Source organism: Octopus sinensis, linkage group LG6 (genome assembly GCF_006345805.1).
Source record: "Octopus sinensis linkage group LG6, ASM634580v1, whole genome shotgun sequence".
NCBI lineage: Eukaryota > Metazoa > Mollusca > Cephalopoda > Octopoda > Octopodidae > Octopus > Octopus sinensis.
In genome coordinates this window covers 118,649,789-118,673,494 of record NC_043002.1, presented here as the reverse complement: position 1 = coordinate 118,673,494, position 23,706 = coordinate 118,649,789, and positions in this window count along the sequence as shown.

The following is a 23,706-nucleotide window of genomic DNA, read 5'->3' as shown; positions in this document are numbered from 1 at the left end:
TATATGTGTGTGTATTATATAGTATGTATATAATTTTGTAATGTAAGTCTATATAAACTTATGTATATTATGTATATATATATATACACTACATACACAAATATACATATATATATATATATACATGTCTCTAATATAGGTGCGTATATATGCATACATACATACACACATACATACATACATACATACATACATACATACATACATACATACATACATACATACATACATACATACATACATACATACAAAAAGACATATATGAGTGTGTATGTTTGTGCGTGTATGTCTGTGTTACATCCCTCGCAACTCTTGCACACGGCCGCCAGTGAAAGAATTTCTATGTAGTCGCATGACATTCTTCCATAAAGAACTAAAATTTATTTCAAAACTCTCTCTACCGGAGTTTATTTTTAATTATAGATATTAAAGAGTTATGCCCCCTAATATATACGATCTACCCGTAGCTGCAAAAGTGATGAAGCAATAATGATCCTAATTAAGATGCCATACGTTTCTTTTTCTATATTCTTACATCCAGCCTGTCGCCTGATGACCTACATAATATAGGTTACCTTTGGTTACAAGCTGACACATTTTGTATTGAGGAACCCGATCGCATTTTCAGCTAAAAGTAAATTTTGTCTATTGGAGAGTAACTGCTTAAAACTCCGAGGAAACGAACGTAGTTCTCTTTAACGACGCCTTCTTTGAAATTTGAAACTTATATTTCTTGCTCCAATGAAAATTAAAGTTACATATTGCCTTGAAGTGGAATATTGGATAATTCCAGTCACTGCCATTTCCTAGATTATTTTAACGTAGGTAGAGGTTTTATTGATCTGATTTTTAATAAAACTTGCTATGAGAGGTGGAAGAGTATAGCGTATTGAGTGAAACTTTTTTGAGCATATGTGAACATGGAGAAGACCAATAAAGCTTCTCTTTTCGCCATAGCACATGAACTAATACACACATACACACACGTACGCACTCACACGCACATACATACACACAAACATACATACATACATACATACATACATACATACATACATACATACATACATACATACATACATGTACATATATGCAGTTTAGTATAATAGTTTCTAAAACCACATGTCATGATTTAAAAAGAACTCAATATGATGTAGAAGACCAAGAAACGTGGGCGACTGTGTGCCGTTTGTACAACAGAAATCAAGTTTTCCCTATTAGCACTACATTATCTGTGAAGTGGTATAAATTAACAATACCACCTCAGCCTCTATAATGTAATGATTAGAGATAGTTGACCATCGGCCTTAATTTCGATGTCTATAACAAGAACAAAACATAAGAATATGAGAAGTAACAAGCTATAAACGTTGATAGATAAAATTTCAAATATGAATTGTAATAAAATATCTGAGGGCAAATTCTAAGATTTTAAAAAAATGGGTGAAACGCTAAAACTCCAGTCTGACAAGTGCTATCAATACCATTTGGAATCTGAAAATATCACTTCATTCAGATTCGAAACGATAACTATCTCACATTAAAGTTTCTAAAGTCACAACCTAGTTAAAACCGCATCGCGGAGAACTAAATCTAAGATAAATTGTGAAAGTAATCAGGTGTAGGCCGTGAAATAATTCTGCTGATGACGATTTGGGCAGTTGCAACATCATTCTCATTATTCCTTGCAGCCTTCCAAAAATGCGACAACACATCCTTGGAACCATTCTATCCAGATGATGAGCTTTTAAAACATTAATGGACTCCAGAACGCTATTTTTTCAAACTAAACATAGAGCTCTATTTGAAAATATCGGTTTCAAATTTTGTCGCAAGTCGATTACATCGATTCCTAGTATTCAACTGCTATTTATTCTGTCGACCCCTCGGCGGAGATCTTGCTCTTTCTGCTTTTTGAACTACTTGGCTTTGTAGATGAGAATCTTAGTGGTGTTGTTATTGACTTTAAATTTCAGCTCGGGTATTACTGACAGACATTGTCTTTAACCTCTAGGATAAGATAATTTGCTGGTGAGGGTCATATTCATCTACGAGTTGACAACCACCATACATGCAAATACATATGTATGTATGTATGTATGTATGTATGTATGTATTTATGCATGCATGCATGTATGTATGTATGTATGTATGTATGTATGTGTGTATGAATGTATGTTTGTGTGTATGCATGCATGCATGCATGTATGTATGTATGTATGTATGAATGTATGTATGTGTGTATGTATGTATGTATGTATGTATGAATGTATGTATGTATGTATGTATGTATGTATGTATGTATGTATGTGTACATATAGCAGCGTCCATGATACAGAAAATATCGGTTTAGATTATCTGGTGGCACTCCATCGGTTGCAACGACGAGTGTTCCAGTTGATCCGATCAACGGAAAAGCCTGCTCGTGAAATTAACGTGCAAGTGGCTGAGCACTCCACACACACGTGTACCCTCAATGTAGTTCTCAGGAAGATTCAGCGTGACACAGAGTGTGACAAGGCTGGCGCTTTGAAATACAGGTACAACAGAAACAGGAAGTAAGAGTGAGAGAAAGTTATGGTGAAAGAGTACAGCAGGGTTTGTCACCACCCCTTGCCGGAGCTTCGTGGAGCTTTAGGTGTTTTCGCCCAATAAACACTCACAACGCCCGGTCTGGGAATCGAAACCGCGATCCTACGACCGCGAGTCCGCTGCCCTAACCACTGGACCATTGCGCCTCCACACACACACACACACACACATATATTTATATATATATATATATATGTGTGTGTGTATGAGTGTGTGTGTTAGTGTGCGTGTTTGAGTGTATGTGTGTGTGCGTGCGTGTGTGTGTGTGCATGTGTGTGTGTGTGTGTTTCGAGTACTACCGCTTTCTTATTGTAAACACAAGCCTACAACAAGCTTGTTAGCATTTCTACCATGGGCCATGGGCTTTAGATAACTACCCCAGTACTGAGTCTGTCTTGAATTTCTTTGTGACAAAGTCAAGAAATCACATCAACAGTAGCTCTGCCTTTTTTCAGTCATCCAATATGAATTTTCAGACTTGCAATAAGGAGCCCCTTCGGACTTAATATACACCAAGTACTCCGTTGGTGCCGCTGAAGCTGTATGCATATAACCTTTCATCGATGTGACCTTTCATCGATGCCAAATCCGGTATTTGAAAGTTTAAGGCAACCACAGACCGCGCAGACAAGAGGGTCCAGAGACCCTTTGGACCCTCTATGATGTAAAGTTTGAACATTCTGCAGGTTTTACGTATCTTATTTCACTATTCGATAGAAATTTTTAATGTTCTCAAACTGAAGAAATTTATTTCTCGTTATAGATTGAGCATTTGTCTTCTACTATTGAGCATTTGTCTTCTCGTTATAGATTGAGCATTTGTCTTCTACTATGGCCTTGAGTCGACCAAAGTCTTGAAGAGCACACATTCACTCTCTTCGCGCGATTAGACTCGGAAAGTTTGTGAGGAACCAATTGACCCAATTTGCTGACTTTTCCGATGGCACGCAGGTGACAATGAATGGTTTGAATGACCAAATCCAAGCTTCTTTGCAAGTTCCTCAACAGTTACGATGGGAGTTTGTTCCACCAGGGTTTTCAGGACGTCCTCGTCAAGTTCTACAGATCTTCCAGCACGAGGCTCGTCTCCTAGGCTGTAGTTTCCGGCTCAGAATTTCTGTAACCACTGTTGACACTGGCTTATGCTTATTGTCCGATCCCCACATATTGCATTAATATTCCTCGCACTTTCCGTCGCGTTGTTGCCTTTATTGAACTCACAAAGCAAAATATACAGAATATGCTCCTTTGTCACTTCCATTATAGCTTTGAAAAAACAACTGTTAAAATCGAACTGCACTCTTCAAAACTTGCACGAAGAATAAGAGAAGGTAAAATTACTATCTGCTTTTATAGCAAGTTTATGCGGGTAGTTTATCCCGTTCTCCTGCAATTGAAAAAGCATCATTACTTATGAGATGACCCAATAGAAAAGCTGAATATGTGGATCCTATGTCATTGAGTAAAGATTTCTATGTGAACCAACTCTTCTGTATTTGAAGAGTAAGAATAAAGGAATATCTTTAATAAAGGTTATTAGTAGTTACTAGTTCATCGAAGAACTAAAGGACATCCTTAGTGAGAGATAATAATGCTTAGCACCTTCATGATCTGAGAATTAAGGAAATCCTTAGTAAAAGATAACAGTTAACAGTTCCATTGTGGAAGGATCAAGGAATATCCTTAGTAAAAGCTAAAAGAAGTTACTAGTTCCATCTTCGAAGAGAAAGTTAATACATGTCACAGGAAACTTCGTAAATCTCATAAAAGAACTTGCCGAAGATTGCAATGAATAAGTAAGTCAGCGGCTTAAACGGGGAATTAATTTTCTACGATACAAAATGAAATCCTGGAGGCATATGTTCATAACACCCTACATGAGGTCAGAAAAAAGGTTGAAGATTCCATGTTTATTGTTATATGTGATTGCTCTGACATGGAACAAGAATTAGTTATTGTCGTTATGTTTCTGAAAACTAGTATGTCCACGAAGATTTCTTCGACTTTTATAACCCTTCTAACTAGTCTTCGGAGACACTAACTAAGGTTATTCTGGATGTTTTTTGTCGCTTAAACATTTCGTTGGACTCAAAATTATGTTGCTTTATCCTTTGATGGCACAAGTACCATGAACAGAAACATTTCAGATATCCAACAGAAATTAAAATACGTTTCCTGGTACATATTTTGTACACTTCAGAAACTACTCCCTGGACCGTGTCCTCCAAGAAGTTGGATCTGCGGTTGTCATGGTCACTGATGCATTGAACTTTGTTCACTAATGCATCATTCTTATGAAAGCGCTATGGACAAGCCTTTGTGATGAGAATGTTGTCATGTTGCAAGCCTGTGTCTGTTGCATCGTGCGAGAGAATGTTCGGCACACTTTGTAGTTTAAAGACCTGACTCTGTACCACAATGACGCAACGCCGTCTGACACACTGTGCCGTCATGCATGTGCATAAGCGTTTATGCAATGAAAACTCTCTGGACATACTCTTGAAAAACTTCATTACCAAAACAAGCGACCGTAGAGAAATTTGGGGAATGATTTGAAGCATTACTTTTCCATTTATAATAATAAACATTATTATTACACCTGTGTTTATTTTGATATTAAGATTGGAAAAACTCGGCCTTGTTTATAAAACATTTTGTACCTGAGTTTGTAATTCCTAAGCAAATTTCTTTGCCGAGTCACCGGGTGGAAGGTACTGAAACACCTACAGAGCTGCTTCACCACCTGATGAGACATCTACTCGTGCATTCAGTGACAGAGCACTGTATTACCTTCAACACACACGCATTTACCCTAAATATGCATTTAAATCATTCATTCATTTAATGGAATATTTTCATCTACGATTATCTGGACAAAAAGGTGAAACTTAAAGTGACTTTTGTAAAGTTTTAGTTATAATAAATTACAGTCAAAAACTATTTAAAAACCCAAGAGCAGTTCATGTTTGGTCTGAATCAGTACGGTAATTGGTAGCCAAGTAATTAAGGAATATCCATGTCAACCAAAAGTGAAATTAAAAACAGAACGTGCCAAGTACAAAAGGAAATGCATGCAATGCTGTGGATAAAACGCTGTTTCAGTCAGTGGTCCTTCGCCATGTATAAGAAAAAGATGAGTGCGAAAATGAAAAAGGCAAAAAGATATAATGTTCATTCAAAGAGGTAGCAGTCTTCAGTAGCCTGTGAACTTTTTTGAGGTAGTATTGGAGTAAAGGAAATGTTTTTCTTTGACAAAGAATAGTGTGCACAGGTAAGAGAAATAAATGTGGCCAGTGTAGGAGGAAAAAGACAGTATATGTAAGATGAGTTGATACACATGTGTAATGATGTAAGTTTGTTTGAATGTGACACCACACACCAAATCCACTCTCACAATGAACAGAAAGCTCGAAATCATTTTCCAATGGCAAGAAATCACAAATGTTACTCATTCCAAGAAAATATCATTCTACAATACACTCGTTAATCACGAGCAAGACTCAAAGCTCTCACAATCGCTCTAATTATTGGGTCTCTCTACCACTGATGATCTCTCGCGGCAAAAGCACATCCTTCACAGCTATGACTACATCTCAACACAGTCCCTTCTCTTCGGGAATAGAAGATACTTCAGTCTCCATTACTGACATTCTTCATTACCGATCTTCTTCTGTCTCCATTACCGATATTCTATAAGTTCTGGTGAGGACCAAAATCGAGTATTGCTCTCGCTTCTGTGATGGCCTCTTCATGCTCTCATAGACATCCAGGACAACATCCAGAAAAGACAACCTAAATTATTGGAGCAAAGTCACTCACGCTCCAGTCTCTGACCAAAAGCATACTTTACCTCTCTCTCTCTCTCTTTCCTTCTCACTTCTCAGCATTTTTATAGCTTACTGTCCAAACCCTGGTTTTCGGAGCTTCCTGAGCACATGCCGCCACTACCAGATATATATTCCCATCCCACTCATTTCTCTTATTATTATCTTTGTCCACTCACCCCTCTCAAAAGCCCACACTAATCACTGAATCCGATACTTCTTACCAGAAAGTCACCTGTCTGAAATACCCTCGTTCTTTAAATCATTCAAGTATGTTTTGACATTGAAAGGTTCATGACAAACATTAATTGCAACGTTCTCGTTGACCTGGAAGGGGCAACAAAGGTCATGAGGTCAGGCTCTTCTTCTAATTACAGTAAATATAACAAAAAAGTACCGAAGATCAAGACATAACTCAGACTTAAAGCTTGCATGAGTTATGCATGAGTGATAGGTTTATGTGTCTGTGGCAGGTGTCAGATATACTGAGAGATAGGGCGGCGAGCTGGCAGAATCGTTAGCACGCCGGGCGAAATGCTTAGCGGTATTTCGTCTGCCGTTACGTTCTGAGTTCAAATTCTGCCGAGGTCGACTTTGCCTTTCATCCTTTCGGGGTCGATAAATTAAGTACCAGTTACACACTGGGGTCGATATAATCGACTTAATCCGTTTGTCTGTCCTTGTTTATCCCCTCTATGTTTAGCCCCTTGTGGGCAATAAAGAAATAGGTATCAGATATACTGATAGATAGATAGATAGATAGATAGATAGATAGATAGATAGATAGATAGATAGATAGATAGATAGATAGATAGATAGATAGATAGATAGATAGATAATGATACATACACACACAAACATATTTCGATATACATACATGTATATATATCGAAATATGTTTGTGCGTGTGTGTGTGTATGTATCATTATCTATCTATCTATCTAGAAGGAACTTTCAGCACCCCCTGTTATGTATGTCTATATATATATATATATATATATATATATATATATACATGTATGTATATGTATAGACACACATACGAGGGAGTGCTGAAAAGTTCCTCAATTTGGGTAAAAGAAAATATTGAAGGAAAAGTTAATTATGATTTTATTCAACATATTCTCACTTCAGATTCATACACTTATTCTAGTGGCTCTTCAGTTTTTCTAAGTCTTGTAAAAGAACTCGGAAGGTTGGGCCTCCAACCAGGCCTTTCGCAATATACCCTTAAAGCCAGGAACTTTTCGGTACATATATACACATACATATATGTGTTTGCGTGTGTTTGTGTGTGTGTTTGTGTGTGTGTGTTTGTGTGTGTGTGTTTGTGTGTTTGTGTGTGTGTGTTTGTGTGTGTGTGTTTGTGTGTGTGTGTGTGTTTGTGTGTGTTTGTGTGTGTGGTGTGTGTGTGTTTGTGTGTGTGTGTTGTGTGTGTGTGTTTGTGTGTGTGTGTTTGTGTGTGTGTGTGTGTTTGTGTGTGTTTGTGTGTGTGTGTGTGTGTGTGTGTGTGTGTGTGGTGTGTGTGTATCTGTCTGTCTGTCTGTCTGTATGTGTCCTGAATTTTTATTCACTCATAATTTTTCTGAATGAAGATAATTCTTTTTTCCTAACAGTTTATTAAGACTTACGAAGCGTAAACAAATACAATATATTTGTTCAACATTTATATGAATATATCTATAGGTATGCATTTTATGTTTGTATTTGTCTCAAGCCACCGCTTAACGAATTGTATTGAGTTCTTTACGATCCCATACCTTAGCAGTTCAGCAAAAGGATAGAATAAGTACGGAAGTCGAGTTGTTAAACAAAACCCTTCAAGACGATGCCCCAGCATGGCCACAGACCTAAGAGTGAAGCAAGTAAAAGATTGATAAAAAGAATAATGGATGATTAATTTACTTTGTATCCACTTTTTTCCACCTGTATGTGCTTCATTCTAATTAGTTATCACCAATACAATTTATAGTAGAAATATCTACATATTTCGATATATAGGCCCAGGCGTGGCTGTGCGGTAAGAAGCTTGCCTCCCAACCATATGGTTCCGGGTTCAGTCTCACTGCGTGGAACCTTGAGCAAGTTTCTTCTACTATAGCTTTAGGTCGACCAAAGACTTGTGAGTAGATTTGGTAGACGGAAACTGAAAGAAGCCCGTTGTGAATGTGTGTGTGTGTATTTGTCCCCCACTACCGTTTAACAGCCGGTGCTGGTGGGTTTATGTCCCCGCGACGTAGCGTTTCGGCAAAAAAGTGCAATAGAATAAGATACAGGATTTAAAAATAAGTACTGGATTCGAAGCATTCGACTAAAACATTCTCCAAGGCGGTGCACCAGCATGGCCGCAGTCTAATGATTGAAACACGTAGAGGATATGTTTGTGTTCGATTAAGTGTTCGATTCAAAGAATATTGTTTATTGGCAATGTGTGGGTCATAGAAAGTAGATCGGTTCAGAGGTGAGTAAAAAGTATAAATAATATACTTTTTCCTTCAGTCCATTAGTAAATTACTATAATGTTTTGTTTTTTTTTCCTCTCTCTCTCTTTCTCTTTCTCTCTCTCCCTCTCCCTCTCTCACTCTCTCCCCCTCTCTCTCTCTCTCTCTCTCTCTCTCTCTCTCTCTCTCTCTCTCTCTCTCCTAGTTTCAGTCTTACCTTGCTAAGAAATGCGGGTCTTTATTGGGCTTAAATTGTCTGTTTATTTTATAATGTAGCTGCGAAAATCTTCGCCCGTGACAAACCTAGTTTCATATCTAGGCCAGGATATCTTTGTTATATTATCCAAGTTCATTACTTATGGCCTTTTTGTGAATGAAGCTTTTTTTTTTAACTTGTTTAATTTGGTTATAAAACTTGAGAAATAAATTTGGATGACAATCATAATAATAATATTATTGTTGGACCGTCTCAATATACCATCAATGCAATTTTGGATTGTAAACATTTCAAATACATTTGTGTACTTATGAAAATCAGATGCGAATTCGGAGTTTTCGTTACATAAAGTGTTGCATTTTTCTTTTAATCCCTGTGTGGTTAGATAGGTTGCTGGCAGACACGTTAGCACGCCGGGCGAAATGCGTAGCCGTATTTCGTCTGCCGTTACGTTCTGAGTTCAAATTCCGGTGAGGTCGACTTTGCCTTTTATCCTTTCGGGGTCGATAAATTAAGTACCAGTTACGCACTGGGGTCGATGTAATCGACTTAATCCCTTGTTTGTTCCTTCTATCCTTGTTTGTTCCCTCTATATTTAGCCCCTTGTGGGCAATAAAGAAATAAGAAAGAAATAAAATTAAGAATATGCTTATTTTGTGGATGCGCGTGCTTAGTGTTTAGACTGTGGTTTCGATTCCTGAACGCACTGTTCTCGAGCCAAAAAAAGTTCAATCCACTCAGCTGGCAAAAATGAGTAATCCTGCGACGGACCGGCGTCCAGTCCAGGGAGGAATATGTACGTTACGAAAACCAGGAAACCGGCCCTATGACTAGTTTATACGACTCGAAAAGGAACTTTATTACTACTTTTACATGCATATCTTAATTCTTCTTTGACTAAAAAGTATGACTGTCTTTCTTAAAATTAGGGAGAGTTTACGAAAAAAACAAAAGACGAAGACAGGTGGTGTACAAAACAAACAGATGTATTAGTATCACGCTCAGGAATAGAAAAAGTCTTTTACGTTTCGAGCTTACGCTCTTCTACAGAGAGGGACACAGAAAAAAACAGGAGAGAAAAAAAATGTGGCTAACGATCTATCATTTAAATCATAACGATCTTTTCTTAAAACTTACATAAGTTGTCTTCTCAAAAACTTTCGAGTATAGTGAGGTGAGAAATGCGATTTCATAAAGTCGAAACAAGGGGAGAAGACTACTGAGATGGAGTTCATATTAATTCATGTGTGCGTTTGTGGATGATTCTATGTTTATATATATTATATATATATATATATATATATATATATACAGGGTGTCCCAGAGGTTGCGCACCACCCTGGTTGTTTTAAAAGAATACACCCTTATTGATTTCAAAGACATTTTATTGAAATTAATCGTAACAAATGATCAAATTGAGCGCCCTCTACAATAAAACATGCAGAAAAAAATATTATAAATAAAATGCTTTAATTATTTTTAATGAAAACCAGAATGGTGCGCGACTTCTGGGACACTCTGTATATAGATAGATAGATAGATAGATAGATAGATAGATAGATAGATAGATAGATAGATAGATAGACTAGATAGACTAGATAGATAGATAGATAGCTATACACACATATATATATATATATATATATATATATATATATATATATATATATATATATATATATATATATATATATAGATGTGTGTGTGTGTTTTGAGCGATTATTTGGTAAGCGATGCCGAATTTTTACATTCTGTAAATAATGATATTTTATAAGCTTAAAGCTTACAAAATAATATACACACACGTCTGCATTCATATATACACACACGTCTGCATTCATATATACACACATACGAACTCTCGGTCATGTATATTTGATCTCGTTGAGAATTTTGTAGCCATGAACGAGAATTGAACTGTTAGTTTTATTGTTATTTAGCGATGTAGAAAGATTCGCTCTTCTCTTAGTTTTGAACTGCCTAAGCTCCAACTTATTTACATAATGGCACAAGGTTCACTGCCAGAGAATAATTACGAGTGTAACAATAGGCTTTGTTATGAATAAGTAAATATACGGGCTTGCATCTCTCTGTGTTATTGTGTCCCTGCCTGTACGTATGTGTCTATGCATCAAGTGGCTTTGAACATTAGTGGTACATGCAGTCTAATACAACCTGGTGCATGTTTGATCATGTTGCAAATGACTAATCTGGGCGAATAAAACCGAAAAGGATAAAAATAAGGTCTCTGGAAAGGATAGATTAACCCAGCGCAAGTTGAACTGCTATCTAAAGAACTAGTCGACATTATGGACGAGAACCGTTGTGAGGAACCATTTGTTTGTATCGTGACAATTTTTGTGAGGGGGGGGGCAGATAGAGCAGCTCTGTTGTGTTGAAGGTGAGCTATCTGCAATGCAAATATATACTTATACATATGTGCGTGTGTGTGTGTGTGTACATATTTATACACACACACACACACACACACACACACACACATATATATATATATATATGTATATATATATGTATGTATATATGTATGTATGCATTAGAAAGCAACCTAACGACTAAAGACAGAATGAGAAGGAAAAAAGACAGACACAAACAGCGTAATACATAAATCCATACACATTCGCATACGCACATGCACACACACACACAAACACACAAAACGCTTATACACATACTAAAAAAGACTGAGAGTAAATAAATAAATACATAAAAGATACTGGTACAGTGTAATAAGCAAGCCCATGTGTACGCACGCAAGATACGCATACTAAACACACACACACACACACACACACACACACACACATGGATACAGACAGAAGCGCATGTGCAGACAGTCAAGGTGCGTAGCCTAGTGGTTAAGGTATTGGACTCATGATCGTAAGATTCCGGTTTCGATTCCTGGACCGGGCGACGCGTTGTGTTCTTGAGCAAAATACTTTATTTCACGTTGCTCAAGTTGGCTCAGTTGACTAAAATGAGTAATCCTGCGGCGAACCACCGTTCCGTCCGAGTGGGGAATTCATACGCCATAGAAACCGGGAAACCGGCCCTTAAGAGTCGACATGACTCGAGAAGGTAACTTTATTATATGGATACATCGCACAGAAAGACAAAATGGAGTAAGCAGGACAAAAGAAGACACCTGGGATAGAGAGTCGCTGAAGAGGTCACAGAATGTGTGACGGAAGAACTTTGACAAAAAAAAGCTAAAATAATAATAATAAAGCTGAAGTGAAGACCAAATATATTGCGCGTGTGTTTAACTGGCATAATATGACCATCCTCAAATATATATATATATATATTGTTATATTGTTTATTTTCTCTCCTTGTTTCTCTCCTTGTTTTTCCTGTGTCCCTTTCTGTAGAAGAGCGTAGGCTCGAAACGGTTCGGCAATAAGTGACTGATAGAATAAGTACTAGGATTACAAAGAATAAGTTCTTGGGTCGATTAGTTCGACTAAAGGCTGCGCTCCAGCATGGCTGCAGTCAAATGACTGAAACAAAACAAGGAATAATGGAATACACACACACACACACACACAATTTTAATATGTATGTATATATACCAATATAGTCATGCAGGTGACCGAAGAATTACCACAGATATCATATATGCTACGTTTACCTTCACTCATTGTCCTCAGCGTGAGTGATCCCCCGATCACCACAATGACTATCATAACACCTGAAATTCAAGAGCCTCGATCTGCATTGCAAGAAACGTTACCAGCGTAAAAGAAGCTTTTTTAATACCCTCAGAAGTAAACATTTCCCAGTATCACTATTTATACCGTCAATGGAGATAGATACAGTGGCAGAAGTGAAACAAAGTACATCAGAACCAGATTGTTGAAAACCGAGTAAAGACTGGTCAGTATAATTTCTCATTTTTTTGGGGTGGGGGTCTTTTCTCCAAGAGTGAAATCCTCTGGCCTTTCTTTTCTTAGACATACACACGTGTGTACATAAATACATACATACGTATACACGCATACATACATACATACATACATACAGACAGACAGACAGACAGACAGACAGACAGACAGACAGACAGACAGACAGACAGACATGGTGGTTGCCCCCTCGTTATCGAGTATGGCCATTGCACGAAGCTTAATCAATGTTGTTATCGTGCAATGCCTGTGCAAGATTTTTTTTAAAGTGAGGAAAGGCTGTGCACTGAGTCAATCCCACTAACTAAGCAACAGCAACCATACATACATACATACATACATACATACATACATACATACATACATACATACATACACATGCACACACACATACACACATACATAGCCATCAGCGTCAGACGTACTGGCGCAGATGTTCGCTACAATGTGTTTGAAACATATTCCTCTGCAACTACGACGACCTAAAGAAGCCTAGATCAGTAAAAGGTTCTATTTTCTTTGTTTTTCTAATTAGAGAAACACGTTTTCCTCACGAACATAGGCGTCATTCATGCCAAATATATAATATATTTTCACCCTCGTTAAATTTTGCTTATACGAGCTTTGCTGACATTGATTACATCTCGAATACTAACAACATTACTATCATACGTGTATTTTAGAAAATGCAATTACCCCTTCTCACTTCACTTTGACTTTGCAATTAAATAAGGAAAAAAACGGTGAAGATTTTGCGACCGGCGACATGAAGCTGTTTAAAAAATTATCTGTCCGAATCTGACCCGGCTAAATAGTTGTGGTAATAGGCATCTTTCCTTGCCCTGAAAATGGCTGTCACAGACAGTAGCCAATAGTCTGATTACTGTAAGGTGGTGAGTTAGAAGAGTCGTTAGCACGCCGGGCAAAATGCTTAGCGGCATTGTCCGGCTTTACGTTCTGAGTTCAAATTCCACCGAGGTAAACTTTGCCTTTCATCGTTTCAGGGTGGATAAAAGAAGTACCAGTTGAGCACTGGGGTCGATGTAAGCGACTTATCCCCTGCCCCGATTTTGTTGCCTTTGTCCTAAAAATTGAGACCGATATTCTGATTACTGTGATACCAATCATCTTGCCGTTTATATTCAAAACCGGTGAAAAACTTGTCATAGGGATCAACAAGAGCGTGAATAGATTGACACCACTATCACCACTATCACACGACTCTGACAGACCTTTATTTCCATATACTGAGCTGATGAAAATCATTTTACAACCACAGTTGAAAACAATTTTTCCAGCTTCTATAAGTTATCAGGAATAGACCTTTTTCTTTCGATGAAAGAAAACCAACCCTTCTCATAATAAAAGTTAGTAATCATATCGCTGGAGATTGTGAAAACTAGTATATTACTATTGTTAGTCTGAAGGTACACCTAAAAGACATTTGCAAAGCACGCGGCAATGAAAAAGCTCATCTTAAGCAACCCAAATGGTTAACGACTCTAGAAGGAAGTAAAAAGAATTTACGTCGAAGAATAGGGTAATTAAATGTCGTTATAAAGTGTAAAGTAAGTAATAAGTAATAAGTTAATAATTAGTGAAAAACTCCTCTAAAATATCACAACGAAAAAATATAAACCACAAGTTTGTTTTTTACATACGATCTGTTTACTAAAATGATGAGAGAAAAAATTATCGTAGTAAAAAATGCCTTTTCCAGGAACATCTAGAGTCATTCTAATCAAAAATTTTGAACGAAAGCAAAGATTTTAATCGGAATGCATTATACTCGTAGGATTAATCGAAAATACTTTACCAGAACCAGTAATAAAACTTCTACGATCCACGTTTCACTAGTGCTATGGGAAAGCTGCATGATGGTAAGACACGAGAAAGAGTAATCGGTTACTAGTACAAGACGTTGACTTTTCACAGAAAGCCACTTCTACAAATGTTTCAAAAGCTGTGGAAGGCTAGGTAGACATACCGATCTGGCTTGACATTGTACAACCAAACCATGTGGCCAAGAGCAAAAACATTGCTTTGGAATAGAACTGTTTTAACATTATGTACAAATTACGCTCAAGTTGTTTGAACTAATTCCTCCAAGACTATTGTAAGTCTAACGATAAGGTCATTGATCTGCAAGCAAGTGGAAAGAAATGAGTGTGGGGATTCATCGAACAAATTTAGTAAATAAGCTGTGTTGTCCGAAGGAAGAAAACACCGGACAAACCTTGTGATAGAATGGTTTGATTAAAGAAAGACATTGTACTGCATTCCCACTCATTATTACTGAAGTCCTTTTAGGTGCTAAAGTATCAGCTACCATCGAACGGCTTGTGAAGACCCGGTCCACAATCATAACATTTATAAATGAAAGTGAAACGATTGTATTTGATGTTATTAATATTTCAGCAGGAAGAAGGCAGAGAGCAGACAGAATCGTTAGCAACCCGAGCAAAATGCTTAGCGGCATTTCGTCCGCGTTTACGTTCTAAGTTCAAATAACAACGTAGTTGACTTTGCCTTCCATTCTTTCGAGGTCGATAAAATAAACAAATTGAAACACAGGAGTCGATGTAATCGACTTACCCACTACCCTGAAATTGCTGGCCTTGTGCCAAAATTTAAAATCAGTATTTCAACAGAATAAGGCGGCTAGTTGGCAGAATCGTTAGTGCAGGGTGCAAAGGACTTAGCTGCATTTCGCCCGTCTTTACGTTCTCAGTTCAAATTCCGCTGAGGTTGACTTTGCCTTTCATCTTTTAGGGGTCGGTAAAGTAAGTACCAGTTGACCTTATCCCCTCCCCCGAAATTACTGGCTTGTGCCAAAATTTGAAATCCATATTTCAACGGGAATATTTCAAATTGATAGCCTATTTGTACTTCTTTTACATAAACACCCACTCACACATACACGCACACACACACACATACACACATATACATATGATAATGATGACGATGATTGCTTCATCTTGTCAGATGATAACCGTCTTACATTCAGCCTAACTATTCTGACTTACTTTCTTCCTTACATGAGCGAGGCTATGACGTTACTCGTCGCCAGGTATCCATCGCCAAAGAACATTATAAAATACAAAACGGATCAAGAACTCAAATTATATTGAGACATCTGTACGCCATTTTTGGATTTAAGTGACAAAAGCTGGTACAACACTTTTGCCCCTCTCTCGGTCGCCATTATAGGTTTCAATGACAGGCATTACAAGATGACTGGTTCTATTTTGACGGTAAATTAGTTTAAATGTACACAAATGCATAAAATTCACTCGGTTGAATCGTTTCCATACTCTAGCCATAACAAATATTTCTGTGTAGTATTTCGTTTGTGTTAAATATCTTAATCGACTTAATATAGTCACTGATCTCGAAAAAGTGGAAACAAGCAATAATACATCTCTGAGCGATGTATATACAGCAGCTGCACGACATCGTGAAGTATATTTGGCACCTAAATGTGGCTAACCCTTAAGGGTTGATGCTACTGTAGCTTGTAGCCCCAGGAAGACATCTCCCCCAGTTGGCTATTGATACACTATAGCTACGAGATCAGTGACTTTTCGTCACTGGAAAAAGTATATATATATTTGCATCGAGAATCATTTCCCATCGCCAACCGGTGGTTGTCACACGCTGATGACGAGTCAATAATCAGAAACTCGGGTACGTGTGTATCACGTCAAGCTGAGGATAGGAACTATTACTACTCTTTGCAAATACTGAGAGGACACAGATATTATGTCAATAGCCAGCTGCAGGAGATGTCTTCCTGGGTATACAAGCTACAGTAGCATCAACCCTTAAGGGTTAGCCACATTTAAGTGGCAAATATACTTCACGATGTTTATACTTCACTGTTTATACCTCGCTCAGAGATCCATTTTATAGATAGATAGATAGATAGATAGATAGATAGATAGATAGATAGATAGATAGATAGATAGATAGATAGATAGATAGATAGATAGATAGATATAGATATAGATATATATAGCGGTGGGGTATTTGATTAAATTTCTTCTTAGCAACTCGAGCTTCATATTGCAACAATTATCATGCTAATTTTTTTTTTTTTTTTTTTTATTGGTCATTTGACATGCTGTAATTGTACATTGAAACTCGTTTGCTCTTTTGCATATGGCTGTCATTTGAGACTTGCACAAATGAAGCCACGACTCTAAAGCCAGCTCGGAATAAGCAGTATTGCTGATGGCTGCAGTGGTGTGAAACTCAAGTGACAAGAAGGGGAAAAAATGAGTTTATATAAATAGCATATTCTTAAGCATGATTGACTACTCTGTTTTCCTTTCATTGACATACTGTAGCAGTTTAACATTCTCCCGCTTTATATTCTATCCATCGTTACCGCTCATCATTTGCAGCAACGTTCTACAGGAGCCTGTCTTTTACCTTGTTTTTACTTATGCCTGCTGAAGTTGTGAGTCATCGAAAAAACAGCTAGAAGTCCCGAAAGGTTACCATAAAATAAATATTCACATATTTTTTACATATGGATATGACTGAAATTCAGTACTTCTGTTTATGTATTTTGCATAAACATTAGTCGTAGTTTGAACTAATTGCTAATTAGTAACACAGCTCTTATTCAATAAATGCCTCTATTAAATGCTATAAGATGTGCCTGGTGAGATTCAGGTGTGTTTAGTTACCGTACGTGCTTGGGGATGTGATACCTGTGTGTGGGCAGTGTTTATATATGAAAATACTGGTACATAATACAAAAGTGTTCTATGCAGAAATGTTGAACTTCATACACAGAAGAGTTACTTGGAACTTCCGGTTTTAAGCGAATATTTGAGAAGAAATACAACAGATTAAATCGTTTTTAAATATTGGAACGGAATCATTACTAGTTTTATTTCCCTTTAAGGGATGTTTGCACGAAAAAAGATGTTAAATGATGCATACACACACACACACACACATACATACATATATATATATATATATATTTATATATATATATATATATAAATCCTTAAATCCTTAAAAATGTTTTAGCCCGAAGGCCGCGGCCATGCTGGGGCACCACCGCTGAATGAGCTACACTAGTTTGTGAATCCACCTCTGATACGTGGCACTTGATCAACAAGGGAGTTCGATGCTGCTGCCCGCATCCGTGTCTCCTGTCGTGAGGTAGGTTCATCTGGGACTCCCAACAAGAAGAGATCCAGTTTAGTTTTAAAGAAACCCACATCCACACCATGTAAGTCTCTCAGGCATTTAGGGAGGATGTTAAAGAGCTGTGGTCCTCTGAAACCCAAGCTGTTGCAGTATCTGGACCTGTATTTTGATGGTGATGTTGGAATCCTTGGCACCACGCAGCGGCGCCCCGTTCTGCGGTTGGAGTAACTTTGAATGCCAAAGTTTGGGACAAGACCCTCCAGGATTTTCCAGATGTATATCACTGCATATCTCTCCCGCCTCCGCTCCAGGGAGAAGAGGTTTAATACCTTCAGTCTTTCCCAGTAGCTGACATTTTGCATTGAGACGATTTTCTTTGTGTAGCTTCTCTGAGTTGCTTCGAGTTCTGCTGTTTGTTTTATATTGTGTGGTGACCAAAGTTGGGAGCAGTAGTCCAAGCGGCTGAGGACAAATGTTTTCCATAGGACCATCAGTGTCTCCTTCTCTCTTGTTCTGAAAGTTCGGAGAATCCATCCAGCTAGCCGTCTGCATTTTATCACCAGATTAGCAATATGCATTTGGAAAGATGCATCATTGCTCATGTCAATGCCCAGGTCACGCACTGATTTTGACTCAGGGATTGCAATTCTTCCTGGGCCAGTGTATCCAGTCTTCACGTCATTTACCTTTGTGTGCCAGTAGCGCAGGGCCTGGAACTTACCTGCATTAAACTGCATGTTGTTGTCCTCAGCCCACCTGTATATTGTGTCCAGCTCATGTTGCAGATGCGCAATATTTTCATATTTGTATTGCGTGGGAGACTTTTGTGTCATCTGCATAGCTAGCAAGGGTGGTCATCGTAGCAACTGAAGGCATGTCTGAAAGGGCCACTATGAACATCAGTGGCCCCAAGACAGTGCCCTGTGGGACACCGCTTGTTATTTGCGTTTCCCTGGAGGTGGCTCCATTGCTCACAACTGCCTGTTTTCTGTCTTTTAGGAAGTTGTGCAGCCACTCTCCAAGTTTCCCGCCTATGCCGAGACCACGCAGTTTGTGACAGATCATACCATGGTCGACTTTATCAAAGGCTTTTGCAAAGTCAAGATATATTACATCCACATTTGACCCATTTAGTAGCTGTTTCAACACCCAGTCATAGTGTTGCAGGAGCTGTGTTAGGCAGCCTCTACCTGGTCGAAATCCATGCTGGGTGTCAGACAGTAAGTCATTTTCTTCAAGGACATGATTAGTTTCTTACGGACTATTCGTTCCATGACTTTGCTGATGTGTGAGGTCAGAGAGATAGGCCTATAATTTTTAGCATCTGCTCTGCTACCTCCCTTATGGATAGGGCATATTACCCCCTCTTTCAGTTTGACTGGGAGCTTACCACTTGCAAGAAAGCTCTGAAAAAGAAGCTGTAGCGGTTTTGCAAGGGCTCGTTTGCACGATTTGAGAAGGATCGCTGGGAATCCATTAGGTCCAGCAGCTGAGTTTGTGTCAATCTCATCAATGGCTAGTGTGATATCATCTTCTTCGATGTTGATGTACTCAATTTTTGTCTCTTTGGTCGCTGGTAAAGTGGCAAAGAATTCTTCTGGGTTGTTTACTTGCCTGTGTCCTAGAGGTGTAGTGAACACACTTTGGAACTGTTCATTCAGTATTTCACTTATCCTCGTGGGATTTCCTGTGAGAGAGCCATCTTTTTGGAAGAGAGGTCCTATTCTCTGGTGCACTGTGGCTGTCTCTTTGGCAAACTTAAAGAAAGCTTTAGGGTTTGATTTTATATTTTCTATTACCCAAGCTTCTTTATCTGCTCTCTCCTTTTCATGTAGACTTTTCTCAGTTTCCATTAGCATTCTTTCGAGCCGAGACTTCTCACCACTTTTGGTGTGCTTGCTCAGGCGGTTTGCAATCCTTGTCCGTCATCTCATAAGAATCCTCCCTTCTCTAGGGATCCTGTTTTTGTTCTTGTGTGTGCTGGCCCTGCTCACTGGGACATATTTATCACATATGGCTTGTATTATGGACATGAAGTGTTTGTGTTTCATGTTTATGTCCGGTGTGGAGAGACATTCAGGCCAATCCTGTTTGAGGATCTCTTTCTCAATCGACTTCCAGTTGGCTTTATGAAAGTTTAAGTTGGAGAGATGGTGGGTGCTTCGTATAGGCTGTGTGTCTGCGGGGGCTTTTGTTCCATACATAGACAGCTCTATTATGTTGTGATCCGAGATCATTGTCGGCATCACATTAACATTATGGATAATATCCATATTGTTTGTAAAGCAGAGATCCAGTATATTATCTGCCCTTGTTGGTTGCAGAACTATTTGCTCCATGAAAGAGGTATTTGTGAGATGGAGCAGGGACTCCACCTGTGCCTGCTGATGGTGTGTCATCCCTGGGAGCATCTGCCCCCCAGGCCATTCCACATTGGGGAGGTTAAAGTCACCCATGAAGAATACACTGTTGTGCTGTTCAAGGTTGGTGAGGACTCCTCCTATTTTTGTTAGGCAGTCTTCAAACATGCCTGAGTGTTTTGGGGCGTCTGGTGGGCGATATGTAGTGCATATGACGATATTCAGTTGTCTTATGTGTACAATTTGAGTTTCACATACTGAGTTTGAATATGACAGCAGGACCTGGGGCGTGAGGTCATCTCGGATGTACATTGCAACTCCACCATGGCTCCTCCCTTTTCTATCTGTGCGTATGACTGCATATTGCGGCATGTGTATTTCTGCATCACCTATATCGGGTTCAAGATGCGTTTCTGTGAGTGCCATGCATATAGCTTGATTGCATGTCACAAGGTCTCTCAGGAATGAAATTTTCTTTTTACAGTTTCCGCGCAGCAGCCCTCCTACATTCAGTAGAAATATTTTTGTGGTGTGTGTGTTGGTGTTGGTGTCTGTGGTGGCCATCCTGCATCTGTTGGAGGTGGCCTTATGTGGTGGTAGTTCCAGCTTTGTGCTTGTAGCCAGGTCAGCTGCTGAACAATTTTTTGTGCCATGCACAAAAAAGACTGCTGTTCAGCTGCCGCCCTTCTCACATGTTAAGTTAAGTTAATTTTGGGGCTCAAAAAGCAAAAAGCAAGGTCATGTAGGGGGACATGGAGTTATGTACAGGGTGATGTTCATGCGGATTCGTGTATGTATATATAGATTCGTATATGTATGTATATATATATATACATATACATATACATACATGGAATGACTGTGAGGACAGGGTGGGGGTAATGTATGCGGTAATTCCGGAAGACCTTGTAAAGGAACTTGGGGAAGAATGTGCAATGTTTTGTGTCCCCAATGTGTTGTAGTATCCCCTCTATGTAAGACCTCTTATGGTTAATAAAAAATCATCGACTATATTTACAACTTTCCTTCTTTCACACCACATCAAAATATCTGGGGGTTTTTTCGTATTTGGGATGGGAAAGAATCCTTGGCACCCAGATAAATCTGCAGTCACCTCCCAATAGCCGTTCCAATTTTCATCTCTCACAGGAAGTTTCTTGATCTTCTTCTTGAAACGGATCCGCTGACCTGGTCGCACGAAGGTAACGAAATCTCTAGATGGTACTTTTAACGGTTTTTTCTCAGTCTTGTTGAGATGAATTTGGTTATTTGTAGCATTGAAGATAACCTTAAGGACCACGTTGTGCCTCCATGTATACCTGTTCAATGCTAATGAACAGCTGGAAAGAATATGTTTCAGTGTACCGACCCTTCCACATTTGCAGATGTCATTCTCTGAAACGTTCCATCTTACTAGATTCGTAGGTGATGGCAAAACATCATAAAATGAACGAATCATGAAACTCAGCCAAGATGTCGTCCACTTCCATATCTCATCCCAACTTATTTTTCTCTCAATAACATGTTCTTCCCATCTCGTCATCTGTCTTTGATGAAAACATCGGATCAAATGAAGCCCTCTTCTCTCTGCTTCTCTCGTTTTGACGCTGTTGCTAACAACAGATCTGCGTTCACTCCGCATCGTGCTTGCAAACGGTCTGAACTGATCTGCGCCAAAACCAAGTCGTTTCCGATGGTTCTGCGTTGTATCCACCATATTTCTGTGTATAAGAGAAGACAAGATGTTGTCAGTTTCTGCTTCTGCTTTCCACTTCCTGGCTGTTTTCACCTCTGGTGGGTTACGCCTGATTTCCATATCCTTCGATTCTCTCAGCATCATGACCGTCCGTATCTTCCCCAGTTTATATATTTCGGCTATTGATCCTAGTAGCTGCAACGAACCTCTTTTACGATAAAGAGCTGAACTGTTCAACATACGAGGTAGGCCTAGCCACTTTCTAATGAACACATTACATTTTTGTTCAATGATTTCAACTCGTGACAATGCTACTTCGTATATTAAAAGCGGCCACGCAAGTCGCGGGTCCCAAGCCGAACTGCAAGCATCAAATTTTAAAGTTACCTGGTAACTTCGAAACATCAATCGCTGATAACTCAGCCTCGACCTGTTTCATAATTTCAATCCCTCGACTTCTGTCTGACAATGTTCCAGTGTATACTCGCCCCAAGCTCTTGACGGGCTCTTCCTTGACTGTTGGAATGCTTTTTTCAGCTATTCTTAAATTCTTTCTGTACTCCCTTAACAAATGTCAGACTACGCGGCTTTTTTGCTCTAAATCGCATTCTTGATCACCTCACAAGTTCGTCTAATCTCAAGAGGGTATTCTGCATGATTTGTTTATCTGTATCTAGAAGTGTCACGTCATCCATGAAGGCTTTCTTAGGCGATTTGTTCCGAAAAATCTACAGCTTTCAAAATCATCTCCATGACTATGATAAACCACGTGACAGATACTGTACAGCCAGCAGCAATGCCAATCTCCAATCGGTGCCAATCTGTTGTAAAATCTCCAATTGTAAACCTCATTTCGAAACTGTCATAGTAGATCCTCATTATTTTGATCACTTTGTCTGGGATGTGGAAGTGGCCCATGGCTCTCATTAGTAATTCGTGTGGCACTGAACCATACGCGTTAGCTAGGTCAAGCCATACCACGTTCAGACTTTTCCTGTTCTGTTTGGCGACGAAAAACAGTGTTCAACGCGTCCAGGGATCCCGTTATTCTGTAAATATGTCACTGTTCTCCTCGACAGAATTCCCAAAGAGATCTTGCCTTCCACATTCAATAAGGATATCGGCATAAACTGTTTTATGGACTTTGCATTGACCTCTTTCGGCAGGTATATACCTTCTGCCTTACACCAATCCTCTACTAGAGTCTCCTCGCTCCACAGTTGTCGAAGAGCTTCTTGCGCAGACGATTACAATACTTATAGACTTTATATGAGACGCCATCACATCCTGGGGCACTCTTTGCTCTAGCTTTTCTTACGAAGTCATTCACCTCTCTCTCCCTGATGTCCCCAATCTGGAATTCGATATCAGGTCCTGAGAAATGATTTAGCCCTTGTAGAGGTGGCAGCGGCTGGTTACGGTGCGGATCGTTGTAGGTTTCCTTGATATGAGCATCCAATTCTTCTTTAGTGCACGATAAAGAA